This window comes from Balaenoptera acutorostrata, chromosome X (assembly GCF_949987535.1).
Source record: "Balaenoptera acutorostrata chromosome X, mBalAcu1.1, whole genome shotgun sequence".
Taxonomy (NCBI): domain Eukaryota; kingdom Metazoa; phylum Chordata; class Mammalia; order Artiodactyla; family Balaenopteridae; genus Balaenoptera; species Balaenoptera acutorostrata.
In genome coordinates, this window is record NC_080085.1 from 55,819,450 (window position 1) to 55,825,470 (window position 6,021).

General features: G+C 43.4%; 1 long non-coding RNA gene across 1 annotated transcript; it reads left to right on the forward strand.

Moving 5' to 3' along the window:
- The first annotated feature begins 687 nt into the window (after positions 1-687).
- LOC130706395 (uncharacterized) lies at positions 688-3,815 on the forward strand. The gene is made up of 3 exons (XR_009006671.1): positions 688-767; positions 1,888-1,974; positions 3,680-3,815. It is a non-coding gene; the product is annotated as an uncharacterized LOC130706395 (long non-coding RNA).
- Positions 3,816-6,021: the final 2,206 nt, after the last annotated feature.

Genomic DNA, 6,021 nt, shown 5'->3' on the forward strand with positions numbered 1-6,021 from the left:
TAGGCATGTAACCTATAAACTTTCACAGGGCCTCATGCTTAGAAAGACCCCAAACTTAGCTTAATGTTCTGCTGTTGCCATCTTGAATTTTTAATTTTTTTTTTACAAAGGGCCCTTCCTTTTCATTTTTCACTGGGCCCTGCTAATTATGTTTGTGTGCCAGGGGAGATAAAATGGGTGTTTCAGGACCAGGAGTCATTCTGACAGGGTGAGAGAACACATGGTTTGGAGTTGACAGAAATGGATTCAAATTCTAGGTATACCACTAATCTGCTTTTTGATATCAGGCATTTCCTTTTATCCCTCAGGGGGTCAGTTTCTCAATTTTAACAATGGGGATTTTTATTTGATAATGTCTCAGCTTTGACATTCCAGGACTCCTTCAGTAAACCTGGGGAAAACTCCCTGGCCATAGGTCGAGCCTAGGGCAGCCAGGGCTTTCTGCTCAGACTCTCTGCAGCTTGGGGAGTTAGTATCTGTTGGAGTTCAGCTGGCAGTGGGTGAGGACATGGCAGTGAGGACTGTTGCTGCAGTAGGAGACCCTTTCACAACGGCACTCTTTTGTCATTTTGCACCCAGATTTCCGTTGGCTAACCTCAGCCTTATCTTCCTCATTTCTGTTTCCTCTTGAAGACACCAAGGGCCCTTCAAAACATAAGACCTTCCTGCTCACAGCATAAAGCCCAGTTCCCTCTGGCCTCTGCAGGTTGACTCATCACCAGGGAACCTATGCCTCCTACAAGATGAAGGCACCACTCCAGTAACAGGTATAGTATCAACTTGTCCTCTCTGCTTGGATTCCCAAACTGGGGCAGTGTCCATGGCTACCAAATATGGCTTGGATCTGTTCATCCCATTCTCCTTGGACCCTTCTCAGGAATTCTGGATCAAGGGTAAGGGAGAAGAAGTGTCCCATTGGTACCCTTCTGTCCTGGAGCTTATAATGATGAGAAAGGAGAATGACATTTCCTCTCCAAACAGGCTGTTTAGGGTACAGCCAAATGGAAGTGGAATGTTCTCTGGAACCAGGATCAGGATATTTGAATAATGGCCCTGGTTTTGCCATTTACTCATTGTGTATCTTTGAACAAGTCCTTTCTCCATTCTAGGACTCATATTTTTGACCTCTTCTGCAAAGAAGAGAAGGGGAAGGATTAGATGGACAGTGTCTAGAGACTCGTTTAGTTTTTATATCCCTTATTTTGATAGTTTTTAGCCCTCTGTTGGAAAAGGACATGAGAGTGATGCTGAGTAAATATCTCTGGGTGGGGCTGAGCAGGAGGTTGAACTATGCCTGAAAAAAAGTCCATACTGCTCCCAGTATGAAGGGGCCCAACTGGGTCAGTTGCAGGGCAGGTCTTACTGCTTGGTGTGTTAGCCCTCCCAGGGTAGACAGGGAGCAAATGATATTTTATGTAGTATAACAGACCAAGAGAAAACTTTCAGAGACCCTCAGTATCACTCCACATAGATATCCATCTTTTCTTCCTATGGGTCTGGCCAGCCTTTCTCAGCTGAACCTGCTTTCCTTATATACACTCTGTTGGAGAGGCATGAACTAAAACATCAAATGTGGAAATAAAACCAATATAGTTTCAGCTCAGCCACTGCCTCTTTCCATTAATACTGGGGCAAAATAGTCTCTTAGGCTCTTAAACTTCAGGTACTAAGAAAGAACCTTTAGCCTCCTCATACCTCTCTTCCTTTTTGATGAAGTCAGAAAGGGCATTCAGGAGGCTGTGGACACCTTCAGTTTATCCAGGTCTTCTCACAGAAGCTGGAAGCCAGGATGATGATAGAAGAAAGGCATCAGTCCAGTTCTCTCTCTCCCACTACACTGAACCCAAACTCTATTAATCAGCTTCCTTGATTGGCTTCCACTCACAGCTCCAGGGACTGAGCCAAGGTGCCTGTGAGCTCCTATATGAGAGGCTCTGGAAAGCTCACCAAACACTTTCCTGACAACTTTGCCAGGTAAGTCTTCTTGTCCGCATTTCCAGAGAAGACAACTGAAGCTCAAAGGACAACTGAAGCCTAAAGGAAAACTTTCCCAAAGCCATGATTGGCTAATTAGTGTCCAATGCAGCATTAGAATCTAAGTTTGTCTGATTCTTTCCACTATGCCATATCTGGTGACCAAGATTGTTGCTTTGGCTGAAAAAGCCACACTTCTGGGTGGCTTGGAATGGCTTGGGTAAGTAGAAAGGGAAATGAGGGGATGGAAAATATCATTTAGAGCTTTAGGTTTGAAGTCACTCTCAGATATCAAATTGGAGGAACATGTCACCTGCTTATCAACATACATTTACCTGAAAGAGTTAAGTTTTTTTTAAATGCACTATGATTTTTTGCTGAAAGACAAGTCCCTCTGCCTTGTCTTAGCTGGGATAAGGCTTTCTGGCCTCATGGGGCAGTTTTACGTTCCTTGGAATGTCTGCCTCTTTTCATGCCAGTATATAATATAAGCCAGCTACTTTCTCACAGATCAACTACCACAACTGGGAAAGGGAGGAATTTAACGCGGACTACCTGGAATTTTTAGCAACAGTATCTGGGTATTGCCAAGTGAATTCTCTCAGAAGTTCCAGGCCTGATCATGCTCCTGGCAGCTTCTTTATTTCTCTGATGGCTGTGGGTTGAATGATCCCAGTACCTCACTGCCAAGTCCACTGCCTATATTTTGCCTTCCTTTTTGATGTGTCTCCCTTTTCCCAGAGAGATATACAGAGCATGGAGGTAAAAGGACCAGTGAGAAAAACTGGAGGGCACAATGGGATGACATAGGGCACAGCCCCAAACTGTGTACAACTTGTATGATCTTTAGCAACTCTCATCCTCAGTGTGAGCCTTCATTTCCTCCTTCATAACATGAGTAGGTGAAACTATATGAAGGTCTTTTTATAGCTGCCATTCTTGAGTCCGGATGGGTTAAGTGCATCATGTTAGGCAAGGCTGAGACCATAAGAAATTCCTGTTTCATTGTCCTGACCCTGTTAAGTCAGTGGTCAATGGCCCTTGCTTTCCTTGTGGTAGTTCAACCACCTTTTTTTTTTTTTTTTTTTTTGGAGCATTTGTTATGTATCAAATACTGACCTAAGTGCTTTACATACATTATTTCATGTCATTCTCACAATAACTTATTAGGTAAGTACTATACTTACACCCATTTTGTGGATGTGGAAAACTAGAGCTCAAAGAGATGAAATGATTTATCCAAGATTTCTCAGCTACTCAATGGAAGAGCCAGAATTCATGCCCGTGCTTAACCTCAAAGCCTATATCCATAGTCATAACACTGTGAGAACATAGGCTGAGAGAGTTGGGAAGGTGGGACATGGACATTGACTCTGGGACCTGGTCTTTTCCTGAGGTCAGGGAGGCAGGACAATGACCAAATTGTACATTCTCTGCTGCATAGAGAATCTCATTGAAGCTCTGGACCCCTAGAAATGCCATAGCTATAGGACTCAGGCCTGAGGACCCCCTCAGCTGAGCACTGGGGCTTCACCTGCAGGATCAAGTGGGTCTTTCTTACATACCCTAAGGATGCCTCTTCTGGTTAGAAGCCTTATTGCCTATTTTGTTCACTTCCTTATTCTGGTACTTCATCTAGTCCCTATAGCCTCTGCAGTTTCCCTGGTGCTCAGTGTGTGACTCCTTTCTCTTTCTTTCCCTCCAGGGCCATATCTCCCAGGAAGATCTTGTCTCCCCACTGAAGCCCCTGGCCCAGCCTCCTGCAGTGCCACGCTCCGTGTATTTGACAAGCTGAGTTAGACACTCCATGTAGTAGAGTGTCAGTTTGTCAAATACCCCAAGTGCGGCATATGCCTAGCAGCTCCAGGCCAGGACAGTTGAGATACAGCAGATAGACTGACAGCTGGATACAAGAACACACACCAAGTACCAACTAAGCTCTCAGAAGTTATTTTCGGTGACTTTGAGGGGATTAAAGCATTGTACCTGAGGGTGTCGGAGGGAAAATGAAGCAGCTCTGCTACACACAGTGGGAGCCCTAGGGTGATACAATAGTCTTGAAAAGGCATACGGGCCCCAGGGATGGAAGTACTCCTTTATTCATCCCTTTCCCCCTTCACATTCCCCTCCCAGAGTTCCCTAGCAAGGACATCTGAATTCTCACACAAGCATCATCACAGGGCTTAGACACCCAGTTTCTGGACATTTAACCTTGGCTTCTTAACACACTTTGACCTTACCTATCTCTCTCCTTTTCTTCATGCTTTTTCTCCTCCTGGGAACACCTTCTTCATTTCTCTCTTCTTATCCAATTCTTTCCCATACTTCTTGGCCCAGCCAAAGTCCAGTCTTTCCAAGGACTTTTGAAAGTCAACCTATACTCTTTCCTTCTTCATTCTCAAAGCACTCCTTGCCTGGGTGCTTGTATGTACCCTTTTATCTCCTACTGCCAAATGGTACACCTTGAATTGTTAATGGACTTTTACAGGGGATATTTTTGAATTCCCCACTAGATTGTGAGCTCCTAGAGAACAATACTCTTTCCTTAATTGCTGCCTCCCCATTCCATCCCTACTCCAGCCCCAGCACAGTACTCAGGTAACAGAAAATACTTAATAACTGTTTATTGGTTGATAGACTTTCTACTAGTCTATTAGTTTTGGGCCTTTGGGCCAAATGCTACCCAGGAATTTTGTAAGAAAACAAACTTTGGTCACTGCAGTGCTATAGGGTGTGTGAGGTAATTGCCAACATGGAGGGTTTTTCTTCCTGAGAAATAGGGTCAAGAGTCAGAGGAGGAGGGCAAAAATGTAGACTCAGAGGGCAAGTAAGTTTTGGAATTACTTGGTAACAAAAAGTTATACAGATGCTTTATTGCAGGATTTTTCAGAGACTTTAATATTCTAATGTTCCATTGGAAATCTCCAAGAGAGGGCCATAGAATGAAGCATTTCCCATGTTTATCTGATCATGGAAACTTTTTTCTGTGGGCCATTTCCTGGGTCGAGTGTTCCATGGAACAAAATTTGAGAAATTGCCTTAGAGGAACTTCATATCTTTCCTCTCTTCTGGAGATCTTGTCTTTTTACTCCTCTACTTTTCTCCACCCAACTACCTGCCTATGACAGGTCCTGTGTTATTATACCATTTTTGTTTAGCCTATCCTGCATATTTGGTCTAGCCTTATACTTAGGACTTTCTCACTGGCTTGTCTTGTATGAAAAAGATTATCAGGTTTTGGGCAGAGATGATCTCTAGAAGTTTCCTGCTGCAATAAATATATGCTCCTAGGTCTGTAATTTTATCTTGTTTTATCTTGTTATCTTGTGGCATTTAATCAACTTGCAGTATCAGTGTTAACCTGCATCATAGAAAGAGTTTAGAAGTTTACCTTCATTTTTTTTTTCTACTCTGGAACAATTTATGTAGCAACAACAAAAGGCATATGGGTCCCAGGGATGGATGTGCTCCTTGATTCATTACTTTCGTTCCTTCCTGTAAAGCGAAGGACTCTTTGTTTACTTTTACGTATGATTTTGACTTCTGTAATCAATTCATAGGGGAGCAGCTGCTGGTTAAACCTGAGCTGACCTTGGAATTGCATTGTAACCAAAAGTGGCACATGTCAGCTTCCATAAAGGGTGAAGAAGTTGATTTGACATGCATTACCTGAGGGAAAAGAAACAGTGTTGAACTGACCCAGAACAGTTCCTCTCTGAGGAGATTGATTTAAAGGTGTATTGTGTGTGCACATATACAGACAGATAAACACACACACACACGCACGCACACACACACTCACACTCCTAATGCCTATTCCTGTTTGAGAAGAGAGACTTCCCTGTTCTGACCTCTACCCCACATTGTAAGAAGGGGCCAAGAGATAAAGATGATCTATGAAGAGTACAACTACTCCAAAGGTTTTAGGATTCTAGGAGGTGGAAATCCTTGAGGGTGATGCATTCATACTTTGGAAAAAGGGAGAGCTCTTTATCTCTGCACCCACAATCTGCTGAGACAGAAGAAAGACTCCTTTTTTAGGTTTCC